Below are 24525 nucleotides of genomic sequence, written 5' to 3' on the forward strand. Positions count from 1 at the left end.
GACATTATAATGCACTCCTAAGACTGCATCTGGAGTATTGTGTGCAGTTCAGGTCATCACACAACAAGAAAGACATAGCAGCACTTGAAGCTGTGGGGAGCAACCAGGTGCATCCTGGGACATAAGGACATGTCATACTGTGACAGACACAGAGAATTAAAACTCTTGAGGTGAGGACACTGCGTAGGGACATAATCCAGGTCTTTAAAATCCATCCTCTTCCGCTTATCCGAGGTCGGGTCGCGGGGGCAGCAGCTTAAGCAGAGAGGCCCAGACTTCCCTCTCCCCGGCTACTTCTTCCAGCTCTTCTGGGAGAATCCCAAGGCGTTCCCAGGCCAGCCAGGAGACATAGTCCATCCAGCGTGACCTGGGTCTTCCCCGGGGCCTCCTCCCGGTTGGACGTGCCCGGAATTCCTCACCAGGGAGGCGTCCAGGTGGCATCCTGATCAGATGCCCGAGCCACCTCATCTGACTCCTCTCGATGCGGAGGAGCAGCGGCTCTACTCTGAGCCCGTCCCGGATGACTGAGCTTCTCACCCTATCTTTAAGGGAAAGCCCAGACACCCTGCAGAGGAAACTCATTTCAGCCGCTTGTATTCGCAATCTCGTTCTTTCGGTCACTACCCATAGCTCATGACCATAGGTGAGGGTAGGAGCGTAGATCGACTGGTAAATTGAGAGCTTTGCCTTATGGCTCATTTTCACCACGACAGACCGATGCAGAGCCCGCATCACTGCGGACGCTGCACCGATCCGCCTGTCGATCTCACGCTCCATTCTTCCCTCACTCGTGAACAAGACCCCGAGATACTTGAACTCCTCCACTTGGGGCAGGATCTCTCCCCCAACCCTGAGAGGGCACTCAACCCTTTTCCGGCTGAGGACCATGCCCTTGGATTTGGAGGTGCTGATTCTCATCCCAGCCGCTAAAGCAGATCCAGAAACATTTTTTGACTTTAAGGTTGAATCATGTTCTTGAGGAAATTAGTGGAAATTGAGGGTAGTGCATTTAAAACTGATGCCAGGAAGCCCTTCTTTACACAATGACTTGTGGGACTCTGGAACAAACTAGCAAGACATGGAATTGAAACAGAAACTTTGACAACCTTTATGAAAAATCTAGATGAGATACTGGGACAGCTTAGCCATTAGATGAACAAACAGGCTTAATGACCTGAATGGTCTCCTGTCGTTTGTCAAATTTCTTCTTTTCTCATGTATGTTCTGAGCACAAATGGATGAAGAGCTTAGTGCAGTACAAGAGGGAAAAATTAAAATTTGGGAAAGGGTCATAGAGAGAAGGCTTAGGGAAGAGACAACCATTCTTTCTTGGCAATGTGTCACATGGAATAAACTTCAATCTGCAAAAAAACTGAAATGTTTCTTGAGAAAACTGTTTCTTTTTGTCTATTTTTGAACCCAGCAGTGAACTTTAGGATTCCTTGTAACACAAGTGAACAAGGTAACAGGTTTCATTGGTGCTAATTTAATTACAAAGGTTTCTCTAATAACCAATTAGCTTGTAAGTGTGACTAATTAAGGATAGACTAAGGAAGGTGATCATTAGGACACTGAAGAAATGGCTGCTGAAAATGGGGCTTTGTAGTCATGTGAATAATAAATTAAAAATCAGTCATTTCAAGCAGTAGTTCTAAAAACTAGTAATGTCTTAGTCATATTTCTCAATCAGTTTAATGGTATTTTGATTTGCAAAGCTATGAATTTCTATTAATAACATGAAACATTCTAGGTGCTGTATGTATGTAATATGCGCCGGTGTTTAGGTAGTGGATATAGAGGTGGTGCACTGGTACAGTTACTTGAGGTCTCGCACCAGTGGCATGCTGGACTAGTCTGGTAACACAAAGGAGCCATATCTATCTATCTATCTATCTATCTATCTATCTATCTATCTATCTATCTATCTATCTATCTATCTATCTATCTATCTATCTATCTATCTATCTATCTATCTATCTATCTATCTAAAGTTTTCTTCTTTTTTGTAATTTTTATGTATTTGAGGGAAATTTTTGTTGTTTGTTGTTATATTTCTTGAGATTTCAGAAAGCTACATTTCATCCTTGAAACAAATGACACTGAAATATATAATACTTAAAGGTACTGTCTGTTTTCATACTACTTGAGGCATTTGTTTTTGCTGAATATTAATTTCTGTTTTAAGTATGGCTACAACTATATTTCTAATGATTTATAATGATATGCAGAAAATATCATTTATTTTTAAAATTAATAACAATAAATGAACTAAATATATATCTAAGATGTGGTATATCTGAGGATGACTTGTGAAACTAAGGATTTATATGGCAAGGCATATGTGTTGTAGGTCTAAATCTTAAAAACTGAAATAACAGTGTGGTAGAAGCTCTCTTTTCCTTCGGAGATAGCTGGTTAGAAACCATTTACTTCTATTAATATGGTCAGAGGTTGAAGGAGCAGCCCACCCTGACTCATACAAGTCACTTTTTCTCTTGTCACTTTGTACAAATGCTTATCTGTGTACAATCCCGATGCTTTTAAGAGTTTTAGGTTGGCATTCATCATGTAAATGGATGTATCTGATAAAGGTGGTGTTCCTGAATGTAAAAAATGGTTAATATATTTGATAAATTGCCCTAAATTTAAAATGAGTTCTATTTTATATCTTAAGAATTCTCCTCAACTTGAGGATCTACTTAGCTTATCTTAGAAGCTCAAAAGGCTGTCAGTATGTTTAAAAAAATAAACTGGAAATTTGGACAGCTGTCTGGTAGATTTAAAAGGCTTGTGATCATTGTGAGGCGTCCGGTGTATTAAGGGGTGTCCTTTGAACTCTCAATGATGTCTGATATGCTGTATCTAAAGAAGCCGTCTGAACCCAGGAAGCCGTCTAGCATATTTAAAATATCTTCTGAACTGAAGTATTGTAGCTGTCTGGTAGTTTCAAAGATGGCTTGTGATCTCCAACAAGGTGTCTAGTAAATCTAATAAACTTATGGAATTCATCTGATACTGTGGTGTGTGATACAAATGAAGATGTTTCCTAAGGGTGAGGAACTATGTTGATGTTCCTATGGCAGTCTTCTGGTTTTAAGAAGCTATTAGAAAGAGTACATCTGTAGGCATTCTGAGGAATAACGTGTGGCGTAACGGCATCCTTTGCAGGTAGGCAGCCTATGAGCTGACTGTATGTACACCCTTGTCACTTTAAGTTACGTCTCTTTGGCTTAGTAGTGTGAGCTTTTAGCTGATTTCTGTATCTGTCGATCTCATCCTACTATTAAGTGAAAATCCAGATTACTCCACCAGAATATTAAAATATATATACTGTTTCTATTGTTTTTTTTTTATTATAGCATGAAATTCTTAAACCTGTTTAGTCCAATTCATGATATAATCCAATCCAGCAGCATTAGGTGCAAGGCAGGAACCAACCGTGGACAATGTCCTGGGGTCTATCCCAGTGCACACTCACTGCCATCTGGGTGCCAGTCTATCAAAGGGCCCATCTCACTGCCAACTGTGTGCTAGTCTATTGCAGCACTCACTCACTGCCAGCAAGGTGATCACTTATTGTAGGGCCCAGTCACTACCAACTGGGTGCTCATCTATTGCAGGGTCCAGTCACCGCCAACTGGGTGCTCATCTATTGCACGGTCCAGTCACCGCCAACTGGGTGCTCATCTATTGCAGGACCCACTGACTGCCAAAAAGTTACTATTTGACTTACTGGTAAATGGGTGCTCATCTATTGCAGAGCTCACTCACTGCTGTGTGCCAGTCTATCTCAGCAGCCACTCACTGCCAACTGGGAGCCCAATGATCAGAGTGTTCACTCACTGCCTAATTGGTGCTGGTTTGTCACACCAGACACTGTCATCTGGGCACCGGTCCATCCCAGTGCTCACTCAGTGCCAGCTGGGTGCTGGTCTATCGCAGTGCCCATGGGTGCTGGTCTGTCACAATGCCCACTCACTACCAATTGGGTGCCTATTGATTGCAGCCAACTGTGTGCTGATCTATAGAAGGCCCCACCTCACTGCAGATGCCTCATCATTTAAAAGTAAAGGCCAAGGTGAAACTGTGAGGTTTGCTTTACTAAAACGCTTTAAAAAATGGAAATAAGCACAGGCAATCATATGAAACCATCTTTAATCCTACCAATCTATAAGTAAAAGGACATTTATGTTACAGAGATGGTCTCAAGAATTTGTTCAAGTTAAATAAACTACTTGCCAGTAATAACAAGGAAAGAACGGGTCTAAAAATACCACCCCAGCCAAGAGGCATAAAGAGGCCTTCCAATTACTGCCCTCAGAGGTTACACTCCATTATGTCACCTTGAATGACGTGGCAGTACAGCAAGTCTTTCTTACTGTGCTCTGAATTTTGATTTATTATTGAATGTCATTGACAAATTGCTGCTGTCATATCCCACATTGAGTGGGGTGTGTTAACTTAAAGCTTTCATGTATTCTCCTTATTGTTCCTTTTTGCTGTCTTCTTTATCATCTAGCTGTGGTTTTGTGCATTTTACTTCTCATAATATTAAAGTGAACCCTGATATTCTTGTTAAGGCTGGTCCAGAAAGCTCAAGAGTGGTGTCAGTTTTTCTTTCCTCCCATTTATAATAAGTCCATTCATAAAATGCTGTTTGGTGCTTTGGTGTGCCATCACTTGGCACATACTTTACATGACTGGAACTGCCCTCATGTGGTTTGAGTCCTACCTTTTGGACAGATTCTTCTGTGTGTCCTGGTGTGAAGAAACAAGTATGGGGGTGTCCCATGGTTCATTGCTGGGCCCTCTGCACTTCTCCCCGTACAACTCTTCACTAAGCCCTATCATCCAGCCCATTGTTTTTTGTTATCATTGCTGTGTTGATGATGTATAGCTATACATGTTGTTCCCTCAAGAGAACCACACGGTATCAAGGTAGAATCTCTATATGACTCCCTAATATTGCAACCTGGATGAAGAAACACCATCTGCAGCTCAACCTGGCAAAGGCAAACCTTCTTGTTATCTCAGTTTGTCCATCTATTCAGCATCCCATCTCTGTTCAGCTTGGTTTATTATTACTAACACCAGCCAAGTCCCCCTATGGTGGTAATTGATGACCAGCTGCCTATCAAGTACCATGCTGTTACATTATCTCAGTCTTGCAAATTCAGTCTGTGTGATACCTACAAGATCGGACCGTATCTGACAGAGTATGCAGCACAAATCCTGGTCCAGGCTCTGGCCTTGTCACATGTGGAAAACCTTAACCCTCTGCTGGCTGGAGTAGCATCATGTGTCAAGCACACCTGGTGTTCAGCCCGCCTGGTCTTCAGCTCACTTTACTGGCTTCCTATGCCAGCACATATTAAGTTCAAATCCTTGATGTTTGCCTAGAGAGTAGTCAGTAGGTCTGAACCTATAAATATGGAAACACATTTGAGGTCTTGTGCTCTTTATCCAGCACTCAGATCTGCTAGTGGATGGTGTCTGGTGATACCACCTCTGCGAGGTCTCAGATCTCAGTCCATACTCTTGATGTGTAGCTTCTGGCTGGTGAAATGAGCTGCCCACCTTCATTTGAAATTCTGACTTCCTCAATGTGTTTAAGAAGAGTTTGAAGACTCTTGTTTTTGATAGCTGATGGGTTTTGCTTATCTGGAAATTATAACTTGCTTATATTTTGTTTTGAGCTGTGGACTTAGGGAAATTAATTTTGTACCCTTTTCCTGTAACACTTATTCCCTTGACTGATGTTACTTGATTACAGTGCATTCGGAAAGTATTCACAGCGCATCACTTTTTCCACATGTTGTTATGTTACAGCCTTATTCCAAAATAGATTGAATTAATTTTTTTCCTCAGAATTCTACACACAATACCCCATAATGACAACGTGAAAAAAGTTTACTTGAGGTTTTTTTTTAAATTTATTAAAAATAAAAAAACTAAAAAATCACATGTACATAAGTATTCACAGCCTTTGCTCAATACTTTGTCGATGCACCTTTGGCAGCAATTACAGCCTCAGGTCTTTTTGACTATGATGCCACAAGCTTGGCACACCTATCCTTGGCCAGTTTCGGCCATTCCTGTTTGCAGCACCTCTCAAGCTCCATCAGGTTGGATGGGAAGCGTCGGTGCACAGCCATTTTAAGATCTCTCCAGAGATGTTCAATCGGATTCAAGTCTTGGCTCTGGCTGGGCCACTCAAGGACTTTCACAGGGTTGTAATGAGGCCACTCCTTTGATATCTTGGCTGTGTGCTTAGGGTCGTTGTCCTGCTGAAAGATGAACTGTCGCCCCAGTCTGAGGTCAAGAGCGCTCTGGAGCAGGTTTTCATCCAGGATGTCTCTGTACATTGCTGCAGTCATCTTTCCCTTTATCCTGACTAGTCTCCCAGTTCCTGCCGCTGAAAAACATCCCCACAGCATGATGCTGCCATCACCATGCTTCACTGTAGGGATGGTATTGGCCTGGTGATGAGCGGTGCCTTGTTTCCTCCAAATGTGACGCCTGGCATTCACACCAAAGAGTTCAATCTTTGTCTCATCAGACCAGAGAATTTTGTTTCTCATGGTCAGAGAGTCCTTCAGGTGCCTTTTGGCAAACTCCAGGCGGGCTGCCATGTGCCTTTTACTAAGGAGTGGCTTCTGTCTGGCCACTCTACCGTACAGGCCTGATAGGTGGATTGCTGCAGAGATGGTTGTCTTTCTGGAAGGATCTCCTCACTCCACAGAGGACCTCTGGAGCTCTGACAGAGTGACCATCGGGTTCTTGGTCACCTCCCTGACTAAGGCCTTTCTCCCTCGATGGCTCAGTTTAGATGGCCAGCCAGCTCTAGGAAGAGTCCTGGTGGTTTTGAACTTCTTCCACTTACGGATGATGGAGGCCACTGTGCACATTGGGACCTTCAAAGCAGCAGACATTTTTCTGTAACCTTCCCCAGATTTGTGCCTCGAGACAATCCTGTCTCGGAGGTCTACAGACAATTCCTTTGACTTCATGTTTGGTTTGTGCTCTGACATGAACTGTCAACTGTGGGACCTTCTATAGACAGGTGTGTGCCTTTCCAAATCATGTCCAATCAACTGAATTTACCACAGGTGGACTCCAGTGAAGCTACAGAAACATCTCAAGGATGATCAGGGGAAACAGGATGCACCTGAGCTCAATTTGGAGCTTCATGGCAAAGGCTGTGAATACTTATGTACATGTGATTTCTCAATTTTTTTATTTTTAATAAATTTGCAAAAATCTCAAGTAAACTTTTTTTATGTTGTCATTATGGGGTGTTGTGTGTAGAATTCTAAGGAAAAAAATGAATTTAATCCATCCATAACAAAATTTGGAAAAAGCGATGCGCTGTGAATACTTTCTGGATGCACTGTATATTGATCTCTTTAGGTCCGTTTGAGAGTCTGAATACCTTCATTAGACCCATGGAGAGATGATGACCAGGTGCATTTAATGTAAATATCTGTAATTATTTAATTCCTTAAAATATGAATTTAAAAATTTTATAAATTTGCTTTATCTATGGTGTTTACTTATTATGTACCACATCAAATAACCACTGAAAGAATCATTTTTTCTTTAATCGTTTGTGTTACTTCTTCATTTCTGCCTTTGTACACTCTTGCTTTATAACTCACTTGGGATAAATGAGTCTAGTAATGCAAAGCAGTCTGGGGTAGCAGAATAGTTGGTGCTGCTGACCCACAGTGTTTGAATCCCAGCCCAGTCACTGGCTCTGTGGAGTCTGCACGATACATGCAGGCCTGTATTCATTTTTTATTTTTTTTTACTTTTTTTCCCCAATACTTTCCAAAGATATGCTATTTTGGTTATTTTGCAACTCTCAGCTGGCCTGGTCTCTGCACTCGTTCAAAAGAGACAATAAATAATGTTAATGAAAAAAGAGCTCAGGAGAAATGACGTGGTCAGTAAACGTGCTGAGCTGTACCGGGTGACCACATGATCTATCGTTAAGGCCCAATCTCAATTTGCCAGTCAAGAAAATCAAAGTTCAAAACCAAATCAGAGTTTGCAACTCTTATAACAAAAAGAAAGAAAACTAAAGTTTATTCACAATCACTTACAGGATTCTAATCTCCAAAAACTGTAGTGGGCACACACTTGGTCTTATATACAGTGGATTTGGAAAGTATCCGGACCCCTTCACTTTCTGCACATTTGATCATGTCGTAGATTTAAGTTTAAATGGATAAAGTTGCCATTTTTGCCCATCATTCGATGTTCAATAAATCATAATAACAAAGTGAGAACATTGTTTCAGAAAAGTTTGCACATTTATTAAAGATCAAAACCTCTTTCTTATAAGTATCTGGAGCCTTTGCTGTAGCACTCCTAATTATGGTCAGTTGCAATTTGCTAGTAGTATCTTTGAGATGTGTCAATCGACTGGAGTCCACCTGTGGCATACTGAATTGATTGGACATCATTTAGAAAAAACAGACCTGTGTCTATGAGTTCCACAATTCAAACTGCATGTCAGGACAAAAAACCAAACGGTGAAATTCAAGGAGAGCTCCCTGTAGACCTCTGGGATTAAAGTTTGGTGAAGCACAGATCAGAACAAGGGTATAAAGCCATTTCTAAAACTCGTGAGTGTTCCCAGGAGCAACAGTGGCCTCAATAATTGTGAAATGGAAGAAGTCTGGAAACGACACCAAACTGAGTAACTGGGCAAGAAGGGCCTTGCTCAGGATGGGGACCAAGAACCCAATGATCACTCTAACAGAGCCTCAAAAGTGCTCTGCTGATATGTGAGAAACATTGGCATCTCAGCAGTACTCCATCAATTAGGCATTTATGGAAAAACAGCAAACTTCCACTGGTCTGATGAAACAAACTTTGAACTCTTTGGGGAGAACTCTCTGCATTATGTCTGACAAACAGCAGACACTGCTCATCACCTGCCCAATACCATCTCAACAGTGAAACATGGTGGTGGTCACATCATGCTATGGGGTGCCTCTCAGTGACAGGGACATGGAGATTGGACAGAACTTGTCATTATGGGTTACTGAGAGTAGATCAATGGGCAACATTGTCAAATGTATCCATTTAAAATTAAACCTACAATATAATAAAGTGTGCAGAAGGTGAAGGGGTCTGAATACTTTCTGAATCTATGGTGTTGTTGCTTTGATGACATCACCCGTTGCTCAATCACAGGAATTCTGGGAGTGATTATCATAGCAACAGGCGATGCATCGATGTAAAAGGGTGTCAAAACGCAAGATAATTTTCAGTTATTCAATGTGAACCAGTAGGAGGCACCCTAAACCCCAGTCAAAACTGCACAGACACAGTTTCAGATTCCAATAAAGAGGTTTTTTGCCACAAATACTTAAATGTATACCACAGTTCTAGCAATAAGACTCTTCCCTGCTCCACTCCACCCAGTTGAGTTTCATCTGACTACTGTCCAGACTGATCCTTGGGTAAATCAGAGCAGCTTCCTTTATACTGGACCAGGAGTACTTCTGGCGTTATCACTTTGCATCCAGAAAGCCCTTCCGGGTCATGCGGAACTTCCCCATGTTATGAGAGTCTGCCCCCAGTAGCTCCCCATAGCGACACTCAAGGACCCCAACATGGCGGCCCACCAAAATTACAAATCCATTGCAGCCCTGCTGGTGTCCAGATGGGATGCATGCCAGTGGGATGTCGTCACCCAGTGTACATGGTCTCCCCCATCCATCCATTATAATGGCCTCCAAACCAGGGAAGGTACAACTAACCAACCTGCTCAGGATGTCCGTCCACCCACATACTTTGATTAAAGGGGCCTCCTGGCCTGGTAAAGAACCATCCATCCTGGCTGGGAGGCCCGCCAACCCATGGTGCCCATTACATCAAAATCATTTTGTAGAGCAAAGTAAATGCTTGCATCGGATTCCTCAATGCCAAAAAGTCCAGAATTAATTCAGTCCTTGTCCAAATCCACCACAAAACATTCACAAAAAATTAAAGAACAGCACTTATGTTAACAGTGTGGGTGGTGTGCCTTGCCCCTATTCAGAGCTGTTTCCCTCCTTGCACCCAGAGTCAAGATACCCTCAATCCCTCTGTGATCCTGAAGTAGGTATGTAGTAAATAAATTGTAATTTCTTCAAATAATTTGCATTAAAAGTTGATTACAAGGGACATCACATGGCAGTGCCACCTTAGAGTCCCTGAACTCTTCTTCTGCTCCAGCCAAGGATGCATTCTGTTTTAGATTTACAAATTCTCATTACACTGACGTTGGTTTCCTCCTGTGGCTCGAAGACGAGCAGTCATATCCATCTACAGCATTAGCATCATTGTATATGTGTAAGTGAGAGGATTGCCATGTCTGGGGTTTCCTTGATTCAGTTGCTGCTTTTTATGGAAATATGAACACAGTAAAAACAAAAATGCTGAAGTTGTGGATGATCAAATTTAATATTTATTAGAAGATATGCATTGAAATAAAAAAAACATGGCCACAATTATAACTTGTTTCATTTGTAATATAAAGAGGCCACACTTAAAAAGTGAATTCCTTAGATGCTGAACTTAAAGGTGTCGGGTGCATGGCACGACACGCAAACACAAATATTACAAAACTGAAAGGAATTACATAGAAATGAACTTGAATAACTATGGACAGTAAATCTCACCCTAAATCCTCCTTGTATTGCATGCATTGTTTGCTGCGCTGATTTCCATTAACTGCCAGCAAGGAAGACATTCGGTGGTTCAGCACTTACTTAGCACCTGATACCAGTGAAGGAGACACAGGCCGGTGGGTTATTGTTCATTTTACCCTTACAAGACAATCGTAACACTTTCCACCGTCATTAAAGTACACAATATTAAATGTATAGAATGCACCCAGTATTGAGACCTTTGAAGATTTTGAATATTGTCCATACACTGGCATCGTTTGAACACTTGGCCTCATATGTGACCTTTTGTTGAAATATTTCTTAACCTTCTTTCTGTTTCCACTGTAGAACTTATTCTTTCAGTCTACAATAAAATACAGTAGGATCACCAGACATTACCAGTGTTTTCAAAAGACGCCACCTGTGGGTTATCTCATACAGTGTTGAGAAAAAGAATTACTCGGATTTTCAGATAAAAAATCTCAATAAAATACACTGTTCATCAATTTGTATGAAACATATTAACTTATAATTGCACATTATGCACAATAGTACAAAATGGTAGAAAATGGCCCCACAAATTTCTTTAAAGCTGAATATTTCACCTCAAATAATTTGGTAAGTAACACATTCTCTGTGTATATTTTGGCTGTTTGTGATGTGTTTTTATTGTGCAATGATTACATTTCTTTAGTATTTTTAGTTTTGGTTTGTTTTGACAAAAAAGGATGGCAGTGCGATAATGCAAGTCGACTCTATACTGCTGATCCCTTCTGGGACCCTCTTGAACCCACCACCGCTGATAATGCATGCAAGAGATGAGCCAGGCAAATGAGGGCACTCGTACATAGCAAGGGATTGCTGCAAAAGTGCTTTTATTAAATCCATCAAAACAAATCAAAGTGTCCAAAGTTCAGGGGTCAAAAGTATTCAATAAATAAATCATCCTTGTGCAAGTGGAGGTTAAAAATTCAAAATAAAAAAATCCATAAAAACGAGGTTAAAATTCCCAGTCAGGAAACTTCTTTAAAACTCAGTCCCTGGTGTAATTCCTTTAAAATTGACATCCCGTTAGCAGAGGAGACACCCAACTGACAGGCACAGCTAACCTTCTTGCTCAAGTCCGGGTCTGTACTGTCCCATGTCACCCAGCAGGGTTCCCAGTCTTGACTTCACTCCAAAGCTCGTGTCCCTGCAGCCATCTGTGGCTCTGACAGGGCTGACTCCCCATCCAAGCTCCCTTACTCCTGCTACCTTCACTGGACTTGTGTTGAAGCGGCATCCGGTGGTTACTCCAGCTCCCTGACGACTCAGCTGAAGTAGCTTTCACCAGCCCCTGAGTGTCACCACACCGGCTCTCCCACGTTCCTACCATCTCTTCTGTCCGTTAACCTCAGTCTCCTTCCATTTCTTTTTGTTTTTCTTTCTTTTTCTCTCTGCCCTATGCAGGCTCCCCTTTATACTGATGTTCCCCCAGCGGCATCATGAAGGCAGCCGACTGATCTGCCAGCCTCTGAACATGTATGTGGTGCAGTCAGCCAGCTCCCTAATTAATCATGGAGTGAAATGAACTCACATACAACCGCACCTTCTTAGGGAGTGATTATTTATGTAATATTAACCTCCTATTGCTGAATCGCGGACAGAGTCAGGCTTATTTTACATTCTCCCTCAGTGGATATGCTATTTATTAAAATCTCACCGGTTTCTCCCTTTTATTGTTGTTCGCCTTTCTTTTATGATCTCCCGCTTTTGACCCTCTGCTTGTCATGACTGTGTCTATATTTATCAGCTCCTGGCCTTTTTTGCTTTGATATACTATATTAATCCCCGAAGGCAAAGACCTTTGGAGGTCAGTCATTGTGTAGTGTCTGGAGCAACTTTAAGGTTAAGGGCCCAACGGAGTAGGAACCCTTCTGGCAGAAACGGGACTTGAACCGGCAACCTTCTGGATAACATCGCAGATCCTTAGCCTTAGAGCCACCACTCTCCCTAAAATTGAGAGTGTAGAATGAAGACGAAGTCCTCTGGGAGATGAGCGCAGTGGTCTTTAATACCAGGTAGCAGTGCCACCAGGCCACACAACAATCCTGGAACAGTTGTGTGTCTCTTTACATGCATCAAGTGTTGATGTTATTACTCTTCACAATTTATGAGACACTAGTTTGTATTTTGATCTAGAGATATGAACATTTCTGGATTGGTAGATTTTTAGATGTTTATGTTAATATCAGGTATGCATGGGTTAATTAACAGTTGCTGATAACAAAGCACTACCAAAGAGCTTAGTTTGCCTGCATACATTTATGCCCATCCCCACCACACACACACACACATATTAATAAATGTAAGAAAGATAGCAAAGGACATCCGGCTTTTAAAACCATGTGGAATAACTGTTCAAAGCTGAGCATGGTGCACTGTGATGTGGGCTCCCTGGGGTCTTCGTCCAGCTTACTTCCTTCCCTGCCACCTCTGTGCCTTTTACTGTATGTCGTCGTCTTGTAGTACTGAAGGCTCATTAAGTCCTCCAATACAGCTACAGGCAGGTGCAGCACCACACACAACAGAGCTTCCTTTTTATTTTTCCCTCCCAGGGCCCCTTGCTTGTATCCATATTTAATGGGAAGGACTGTATCTCCCCTTCGCTATATCCGTGTGTGGATTGTTTAATAAAGCTCTAGGCTGGTGGAGTTTCAAGGTTAGGAAACCAACTGCTGCCAACAGCTGCTTTAATTCTCCAAGGTTTTCCTGACTGACGATAGATTTATATGCATGCTGGTCAGTTGCACAGTGGGTTACACGTAAAGAGTAGCTTGTTTGTTTGTGTTTTTGTGTGCTTTTATTTGCAGAAAGGAACATGGCAATGCAAATTCTGTACAATGAAAAACATAATGCAGTAAACCAAAGCTCCACAAAATCCATAGTTTTCTGTCCTTGAGCATACATGAATCACTGTGAGAGTTCAACCCAGCCTCCCCAAAACACTGAGATTTTTCACGTCACGCTCAGCCATAGATCATCCACAGTAAACTTGGAGCAGGCCTCTTCCACCCCAGACACTTTTTTTTTTTATTTCGATACAGTATGTGAATTATTTGCAGATGGCTGACAACCACAGGCAAAACAGTATTTTCTCTGAGTTATCACACAATGCATGTTAGCCATTCTTGAGCGGCATAAATTAATAATACTATCCACGGGCTGTAACGATGACCTTGGCTATTTGTATGAGCTTTAAGTTTTTTATTTTTTCAAATGGAAACAGTGGGAGGGTGTCAGCAGTGTCAGTAGGATGTGTTTTACTATTATAACTTATTTCATAAGAAATCCTAAAATTATTCTTTTTTCTTTTCCTCTCATTTTGTACAATTATCCTCTGTAGAAGAGTCCAGAATAAGCCTTATTATCACAGCAACAACATAGAAAAATGGTGCGGATAGAAGGCTAAAAAAAAAAACCACGTAAGCTGGCCTAATACACCTGGGTTTATATGTGAAAGTGTGCTTTACACAAGTAAATTGAATTGAAAGGACCTGAATTGAATACTAGAGAAAAGAATTCAAGTGTAGAAAATATCTGTAATAGATTTTATGACTCATACTGGATGTGCCTTTTAAGGGGCCTGTAATATAACGGAGAAGAGAAGGAGGTGAGCAGCGGCCGGATATATGTGGACATCAAGCCCTCTGGTTTTGTTACTGCACTGCCTTATGTTGGAGAAAATTACTGCGCAATGAAAAGAAAACAATACCAAATGGCAGTACAAGGGTGTTGTTAATTTACCTTGAGTGGGATTGAGTCAGCACTAATCAAGGATCACTCGTGAATCTGAAAAAGACGACATCTAAACATGGTGGTGACTGGGGCTCAGAACATAAGCGAAAGATTATATGTGTATACAATGAGGTGTATATTAGGGCTGCAAGAGCCAGGAGGACTTCCTTCCATTCCAGAAGCGATGAACAGCTTGTGCATGGTACAGCAGTTAATATTAAGAAGGAAGCCTTGAGTTATTTAGATTAATGTTTATATATTGTGAAGGATGCTGGGCTAGGCCCTGCTCAGACTACCCTGAATTGATTTAAGCAGGGTTTGAGAATCTCATGTCATACTAGTGTGGACACCCCAGGGCACTCCAGCTCCCCAAATGCCTAACACAATGAGGCATGGACACAAGTTAAAAGCACAAAGTCTTCTATTGTGGGAAACTCTTCCTTAATATGCATTTCTTGCCACAACAGCCACAAGTAAACTAAAGCACAAGAGAGCACAATCTTTGTCTTCCTTTTCACTCAGTCACTGCTTCTTCCACTCCTCCTCGCAAGTGTTGTCCACCTTCCTCCCGACTCGGCTCACTGGAGGAGGCTGGACAGAAGCCTCTTGAAGTAGGAAGTCCTTCTCCCAGCAGCAGGAATTAAGGGACCCCGACAGGATTGTTCCTCAGCACTATGATCCCCATACACCTCTGCGCGTCCATGTCAGCTGAGCACTGTCATCTATTGTACTGGGGAAGGAACTGCCCTGGATGCACCATGTCCCTCACATTATCCATTAATTTATCCCTTTGTATGGGAATCTTGCTTGAGTTCCATTCTGGCTGGGTTATGCCTTCTTGCATACCGAGCTTCCATTAAGACGTCTCGGCTTGGAGAGGTTCCAGCATAGCACTCACACTAGTAAAACATACACACGTCCAGTCCTAAAAATATAATTGCAAATAAAATGTGCTTTTTTGAATTTATAGAACACATCGGCTTGTATTTCATTTTGCTGGTTCGAATCCCGTAAATGCCAAAAGTGACTCTGCTCTGTTGGGCCCTTGAGCAAGGCCCTTAACCTGCAATTGCTGAGCACTTTGAGTAGTGAGAAAAAAGAATTATTTTTATTATTTAAGACAAAGATTCATGCTCCTAGCCCCATTAGTTTGTGAGTAATTGACAGACCTTGTATAGGTGGATAGACCCAACATTTTCTGGTAGTCCAAATTTGGGGATACAATCGATCGCTGACAAACAAATGAGAGTCGAGCGGCACCTCCTTCTTTTCCATTAGCAGTGCACCTGGTGGATCCCCATGAAGTGTTTGCCATCTGTCACTCCCGCCATCTCCAAAGACTTTTGTTACTCCGGCTTAAGTATGGATCTTGTCACGAAAAGGTCATTCTCGTGCTAATTATTTGCCCTGGACAAGAATGAAATAGAACTTTTTATGTTCATCATAAAATGAGCTTAAAAAGGAGAACAGATTTTTGATAACACTCAACTGCTCTTCAGTGGTTGAGTGTATCAAAAATCTTAATCTTTTCAACGCTCTTAAATATTTACAAATTCCCAGTAATGATTGTGGTCAACATAAACACCTCAGAAGTTTACATTGATTTGTTACACAAACATTTTTAATAAAACCAAGTCACTATTATGCTGTCTTCTGTAGATATTCAGGCTAAAATGTGCCAAGATCCAGTGAAAATTGTAACTTTTAGTGAAGTTGTCTTAGTTTTTATTTCTTGTAGATATTTTATACGTAGCCCATATTCCAAGTCATACTATACCAGTTTTTTTTTACTGTAGAAGTACAGCAAGTGCAGCAGTTTTCATGTGATGCTCAAGAACAATGGACAGAAGTTCAATTTTTATATATATACTAGGCTGACCCGCCTTTTAAGGAGACTGACTTTTAAGTTGACCACTTCTGAAGGCAATTCAATATGTAGATCAATTTGATATTTTATACAAACTCATTCATTTGGTTATATTGCATTTGAGCGGTATTACTTTAATACTCGTAGTTTCTGTTATTTTACTTTTTTTATATATTGAGGTCGCCCTTTTGAACCCCCCTGATATTTACTACGCGGTGAGGCATTTGTACTCCATTAACATTAATTATTTCCAGAGACATAATTTTGTCTATTTTTCCAGCGCATCGCACACAAAAGCAAGGGAACGATGGGAGCACCAGAACTCTGCTTACGTCATGTCGCTTCGTACTGCAAGCTGCAAGTAGTAAGTCTGTGATAAGCGGAATACCGCTACGCTTTCCATTCACGGGACGGAAGGACAATCCCAACCGCTTTTATATATTAAGAAAGAAGAAGAAGATATCACACAGTCTGGAGTAGAAAATCATCTTTTACCTGGAAAAACGAAACTACAAATCCCATCGTACATTGAAAAATGGACGGGGTGTGTGTGGAACTCCGTGCCTGTGTAGCACTCACGGGACAGAAGGACAGTATATACTGTGTTCTGTGTATTCTGGTGGGACCTGAACCAGAAACCTTTGGTTTGCAGTCCATTGCCAAAGGTCATAGTGACTGCAAAGACTTTAGAGTTGTTTATTTCATCCAGAGGGTCGTACAAATCATTTTAGAGTTTACTTTGATATTTCTGTATTTGTAGCACTGGTGGCTTAAGTGAATCACACAGAGTGAATTGCTCTGGACTCTGCACTACAAAACATCACAGTTAGAAGATTTGCACTGAGGTGAACTGTCAGATGCAGATCCATAATCTCTAGCTCAGAAGCGAGAGCTTTGCAGCATGAAATAAATGGAGAGCTCCATCAGTCAGCCACACAGAGCCCATCTTTGAACAGTGTGAGGGTTGCACTTCCCTGGTGACGTCAGCTGCCACCTTGTTTTGGCATTTCCATAACACAGGGTCACAGAGTGGAACACTAGTGTGAAATGAAACTACAGTTTTGTGGTGCAAATTCCTGTGCTGCATTCAGCAGACAACAGTTCTATTAACACAATTCTGAAAAAATTCCATACTCAGCTTTCCACTTGTGAAGTTATAGCATCCATGTCTATTTTAGAAGAGCATTTGGAGAAGTTTGAATGTTGTCAGGATTTACAAAATAATAAAACAGCAGATGCTTGTCCACAGGTGTTATATCCTACCCAGTTTGTTCTCCCCACTGCTGCATATACTTTTTTCCAGGTATTCTGTTTTTCCTCCCACATCCCCAAAGACATGTAAGGGGGGGACCCAAAAATTCCTGGAATTGTTTAAAAGAAACTTACAGCAATTCCCTTTTAGTTACCTTCAAAATTATCTTCTTGAGATGCAACCCACTTATTCCAGTGCTTTTCCCATTCCTGATAACATTTCCTGACTTTCTTTTGTTATGGTGCCTAGAGACTCCTGTAATTTTCCTGGATTTCTTCCACAGTAGCAAATTATCTTTCCTACAGTGTCAATTTTAATTTCAGGAACAAAAAAGAGTCACAGGCTGTGAGATCTGGCAACAACAACATTGTTTTTGGTCAGAACTCCTTGATCAACACCGTGGTTTGTGCAGATGAAAAGTCTTGATGCAAAATGCAGTTTTAGGTGTGCAACTTCTTCAGACATTTTGTTTCTGCTGCTTTCCCATAGATGTCCCAGTGGTTCAGTGTAATGTCGCTGATTAACAGTCTGAGTACGTCGAACAAACTCTTAATGAACAAGTCCGTCAATGTTGAAAAATGCAATCATCATTTCTTGAAAATCTGCCATGGTTACTTGGAAGAAAAAAATCACCCAGATGACCTGCATGACTGTAGAATAAACTCCAGAAATATGCACTTGATCAACTTGGCATAATTCCACTCGGTGTACTGAAGAACCAGACGGGTCAGACATAGGCATATGATAAATACCTAGTGGCATATCAGTAACAACAGTTTATTTCTTATGTAGCCCAAAATCACACAAGAAATGTATCAGTGGGCTTTAAGAGGCCTTGTTGTTTGACAGCACTCCTGCCTCGACTCCCTAAGAAAACAAGAAAAAACTCACAAAAGAAAACCTTGTAAGGTAAAAAATAGAAGAAATCTTGGGAGGCAATTCACAGAGAGACCCCCTTCCAGGAAGGGTGGGTGTGCAATTGGTGTCAAAAAATTAGGTAAATACAATACACAAAACAGAACACAAGTAATCTTCTTCACAGGGCGCGATGGCCAATCTGTCATTACCACCACAGAAATATAATACATTTGTTCAAACTACTTTGTTCTTGCACAACGCGCCAGACCAAGTGCAGGCACAGAGCACCGCAATATCTCGCAAGGCAAAAAGCAAGAATAGATGATACCACTCACTAAAATAGAACTATCATATATAAGAATATGGATTTGTTAAAATACATCAGAAAAATTAGAAAGTAATTAACAAAATGAGTAAAAAACATCATCTGTCCATCATCTAATTGCAGAACCACTGCCAGATTGCAGAAAAGGAGTCAGAGACAAGTCAGACATAGAGTCCTGGAGATTTTGGCCAACAAGCTGCCTCCTGCTATTGGCCACTCCACAGCTGAGTCAACAGTGGGCCAGCCAATCTGATGAAATGACAATTCCACCCAGTGATTCCAATGCTCCTTTACCAGAGGTGACTTTTCCAAAGACAGTAGAGGAGTTTCACCAATTGACACATGAGGGTACCAAGAATAGTGGAGAGTTAGTGACAGTTTATAAATATCGTATTACTTATATTTTAGTACTAATAACTAACAACAGTGATGCAGCATGCACAGCTAAATGGTAGCTTTGGTCAGGGTATGCTAAACTGAAGTAACGACTCTTCTTCCTGATTTTAAAGCTGAGACTGACAGGGAATCTCTTATAGTAGCAGGCAGACCATTCCACAGCTTCAGGGCCCTGTAACTAAAAGCTTGGCCTCCCACTGTTATTTTGTTAATCATTGGAATCATAAGCAGGCTGGAATCTTTAGATTTTAATGTGAGCTCTGTTTTGTAAGTAGTGGTAAGTTTTGATAAGTATGTAGGGTCTTCATTAATTAAGGCTTTATATATTACAGTAGAGTCTCACTTATCCGACATAAACGGGCCGGCAGAATGTCATATAAGCGAAAATGTTGGATAATGGCAGGTGTTAAGAAAAAGCCTATTAAACGTCAAACTATGTTATAATTTTACACATTGCGAACCTAATAATCATGTTTTACAACAAAACAACAGAATAAATTAACTGAAAAAATGAACTTAAAGTTACAAAATTGTCGGAAGTTAAATACAGTATGTACTGTACTTAAAAAGTTCAGTCCTGTGATGATTTAAAGACATTTTTGATCGTAGTCTGCTTTCCTGACGAGTGCCGTTTCTTCTCTGTCAAGTCTCGCCATCTTTGCAGCATCATTATGTCGATTCCTGTAGCTTCTTCTTCTTGTTGCTCAATGTATTTATTTGCAGTTTCTAGAGCCTTAACTCCGTCACTCATATAGTCAACATCCGTACAAGCGTATACTGTTTACTACAGCATTGTGACTGCGTGTGTGTGTGTGTGTGTTTGTGCTGTGATGTGCGAGTCCCCGTCTTTCACCTGAAAGCATAAAGCTGAGTCTCAGTACTTTAGTAACACCAGCTTTATTAAGTTTGAAACAGCAACAGCGCGGTTATTTATTGTAGCGGGATCTGCCATTCTCCTATACACAGACACAACAGTCAGGCAGGGTCGGGGGAAAGTAATAATGTGCCCTGCGCATTTATAATGTTCCTTGTTCCTTGTATCACGCTATACGGCAGGTGCTTATAGCATGTCCGCAATCGTTTCAGATTCGCTTTTATGGCGAACTGCTACAGTGCTGGGAGACTGCAATTGCTTTGGGACGCTCTTCTACGTGTCGTCCTGTTGGGTGGAATCCCATAAGAGTTTAGAAACTCACACCAGCCAGGATTATTTTCATAGGTAAAGTGCAGGTTAATTTTCTTTATGTATTTTTACTTTATATTTTATATTAATCGTTTTTATATGAATAGTTTTGGGTTGTGGAACGAATCATCTGAGTTTCCATTATTTCTTATGTGGAAATTCACATTGATATACCGTACGAGTGCTTTGGACTGCGAGCACATTTCCAGAATGAATTATGCTCGCAAACTGAGGTTCCACTGTAATTAGCTGCGGTAGAGTTGGGAGCAACAAAAACTAGACTGTGCTCACACTCGTAACTTACAGTTCTTGTTGCCAATTGATGCATTTTTTTTTTTTTTTTTGAGGTGGGACGTCGGATAATACGGAATGTTGGATAAGCGAAGGTAGGATAAGTGAGACTCTACTGTAAAAGAAGGATTTACACTCTATCCCGGTACTATTGACCAGTTCCAGGAATTTTTCGGTCCCCACACATATTCTGGATTAATGGGCAACTCTAAGCTGGCCAAAGTGTGGGTGGTTCTGGTGGGTTGTTTCTAGCCCCTAGAGATGCTGGATGGGATTAAGCAGGCTTGAGAATGCATGGACTCTATATGTGTATATATGAAATGTAGAAAGCAATGATTTTCAGAAATTGATTTATGGATTCCCTGAGCACTAGATAAAAGTAGAAGCAAATTGAAATAAGCGGTGCACAGGCGCTCGCTGTCAGCAAATGATCAGCCATTTTCAGTTGTAATCATTTTGTTTCTTACATTAATGTTTTGAAACATTCTAATACATTCACAGCACATTCCAATTAATTCCAGTGCATAAAAATAATGACAATATGTAATGTTTTAATTAGAGCCTTTTTTCCAATATTCTTTACAGGTTTGGTCAAGGAGCTGAATGTGTGTTCTTAAAACTTCTAGCGGTCTGTTAACACGGCCATCAAATCAAGCACTAAACCGTGAACACAATCAGCAGGAAGGCAGGTTTAGTGTGGAATGCACATTGATCATCTCCTACAAGTCTTTGGTGCAAATAAATAAATAAAAAAACACTTCATAAAGAGACCAGCCATGTTGTCAGATGGGAATCTTTAGATGTGCTTTGTTGAAATGAGAATTCTCAGCATTTAGCTAAGATACAAATCCCTAATGCTCATGATATGGTAATAGAGGCTTTCAAAATTAAAATCTCATTAGGTCAGCTTAATTGGGACATTTCTCAATGTTCTTGCTGGATTGACCTCACCTTACAGAGGGCTTTGTGTGCCAAGCGTTTAATTTTAATGGAGTGACAGCCAGTGAAGGTATCATTAGTTGTCTAATTATGAATATTTTAAATACAAAGATGCCTACTTTCCCACATCTGTTTTTGGCACTATAATGTTCAGTCAGCAGCCTATCTCCATTTTGCTTTATGCCACAGATTTGCATTTATCTTTTAAGAGACAATCCTTTGGCAATTCAGAGGCATACTTTGTGAAGCACCTTAGAGACTGGGGAAGCGATATGACACACTATTAGATAAGAATTAACTGGAGAAGAGATTTAGTGGGGAGCTTCACTATGAAAAAGGCACTATAACAGATAAAGAGAAGAGATTCAGTGTGTTTACCTTGAAAGGTGCTTGCTATAATAGACATCATTTGCTGGATACGGTGGCTTGCTTTGAGATGAGGTTTACCTTGAAAAGCTGAATAATAAATAAAGATTGACTGTGGAAGAGAGGTTCTCAGCTGAGATTGCAAGAGACGGTGAGCACTGTAGTCATTTTTTGTTGTGCAGGCAGTTCAGTTTTCTACTTATGAATGTATGGATTGCCAAGTTAAATCGCGTTCACACTACACTTGCATTTTAACTAACCTTGAGGGTGGTGAGTCCAAAAACAATGCTAGCATTTCATTAGCAACAGTTTTCCAGCATCTGACCTTGTTAAAAATGCTGAAATAATACACTAAGAGGCTTGTTTTGAAATTCTGGCTGAAGGTGGCACTTGCATTATCACATTAGGTACACTGTTTCAGTTAACCAGAAATAGATGTTTTAATAAATATTACTGATCATTCCAGAATTTTTCTATCCTGTGTTAAAAGTTGAAAAGGAATACTCTAATTTTCGCAGAGTGATGTTATGGTTGAGGCACTGGACTTTAAAACAGTAGATTGCTGGTTCAGGTATGCCACTCAAGGCGTGTTGTGTGACCCTGAACAATTCACTTGAACCCACCTGTGCTGTAGCAGTTAAAAATGTATGTAATAATTGTACTGCGTCATAGGTGTAAGCAACTGCTTTACGTAAAATACTAATAATTAGAGGTGATTCTAGAGTCTCTGGAGGGCCCTAGACAAAAAACTCTATGGGGGCTTTTCAACTCCCTCAAATCATGCTAAAGTGCACATTGTAGAAATTAAAAAAAAACAAAAAGTTATTACCTTAACTTTCACAAATGCTGTTTACAAGCTTTGGCCACAGCAAGTGCAGCCACTGTGTCCTCCATGTCCAAAGACCTCCAAACATTGTGCTCTGCTGTAATTAGAGCTCAGGCTGAAGGCCTCGCCTGATACACGGTATATCTTGTCATGCACATATGCATAGGGGACAGCTTAAGAGCTCAGGTGATGGTTATAACCCACCAAACCAGGGGTTGGCACTGTAGTGTGGTGTCTTCCCTCTTCCTCCCTCTGCAGGACAGAAGCTTAACTGCCACTCCAGTGCTGATGTCACTTCCATTGTCCTGGACCCTCCTTGACCCACCCCTTCTTGTCAAAGACCCATATAACCAAGAGGGCCACCATCCTACAGTTCTGTTTTGAACTTGTGTAAAATACGAGTCATCTGACTGACTAGCCTCTCCTCTGTTTGTGAGGTCCAAAACACCTGCATTTCTTACGCCTCTTTGCTACGTTATATACTTTGTACTACAAGATGAGCATCCATTGTTCATCAGCTCTTGTGCACCCACAGCTCACCACTGCAACTAAAGCCAAAGTAAAACCTGTTTTATTTTTTCAGAGTGAGTTATGGACTAGTTATAACAGGGATCTCAAACTCTGGTCCTGGAGGGCCTCAATGGCTGCAGGTTTTCATTCTAACCCTTTTCTTAATTACTGACCTGTTTTGAGTGCTGCGGTGTGCACAAATTTGAAACAAACAACCAGGAACTGTGCAAACCCTCCGAATTTATAGGGCAGAAGGCAGTTCCTTGCGGTGATTGGCAGGAGGCCCCACCTGTTGGGGGAACCAATCACAAAACACATGAAACGTAACATTTGCATCTTACATTCATAAACAAAATCGAAAAGAATAATGCACGTAAGCAACATAAATCAAAGAATCAAAAAGGAACAAAACAGCCCAAAACATAAATCTGAAGCTGAGACATGACGCACAGGGCAAGTAACATATATAAATATAATTTTTGGTTGTAGTATACTTTTAAAGTCATAGTAAAATTCAGTGATAATATTTAATCCTCTAATGTTGTGTTTTGAGGACTAGTATTGTTGTGACGTCTGAAAGCAGACACAAGAATTTTAAACAATGACCAGAAGGTATAAACGTAAGTCTTTTTCCAAGTCTAATCTTTAACCAGGAGTCTGTCCTGTCTTTCTTAAATTTCAAAACATCAGAAGTAAAAGTTACAGTCGAATGAATCAGCACCACAGGTCTAGTAACCAGAGAACCTAAATAGAATAACACACGTTACTGCATTTATCTGTAATCTTGGATGGTCCGGAAATCAAATGGCCAGACGTCATACATCACATGTCTCGAGTGATAATTTCCATACCACAAAAACTAATAACTAATATAATAAAATCAGAATAGAATCAGATAGATGCAAAAAATCAATCCCAGAAATCAATAACAAATGATGTGCAGAACTACTAAAATGAATGAAATAACATACCAAACCTGAAACAAACTGAAACTAGCAAAGAAAAAATTAAAAGGAAAGCAAATGAAGCTTAACTATGAAGAACAAGTTTCATTTTCTATAGCCCTTTCAATAGGCAGAAAACCCCAAAGCACTTTAAAATGTCAGACGCATAGAACAACTGCATGAATGTATTTGTGCAGGCAGATAAAGTGACTTGCTCAAGGTGATAGAGTGGGATGGAGGCATTCTTCTGGTCCAAGCCTTTAGATCATGCTGATCCCTGGTCAAACTACCAGAATCCATACAAGTAAAGTTCATCTGGGCTTAACA

The 24525-nt window shown here is 40.8% G+C and overlaps 1 protein-coding gene across 4 annotated transcripts in view; it reads left to right on the top strand.

Annotated features, from left to right (window-relative positions):
• Positions 1-24525, top strand: part of LOC120531758 (protein TANC1-like) — a 539293-nt gene that overhangs the window by 332186 nt on the left and 182582 nt on the right. The window lies entirely within an intron of this gene.

The sequence above is a fragment of the Polypterus senegalus genome, chromosome 6 (assembly GCF_016835505.1).
Source record: "Polypterus senegalus isolate Bchr_013 chromosome 6, ASM1683550v1, whole genome shotgun sequence".
NCBI lineage: Eukaryota > Metazoa > Chordata > Cladistia > Polypteriformes > Polypteridae > Polypterus > Polypterus senegalus.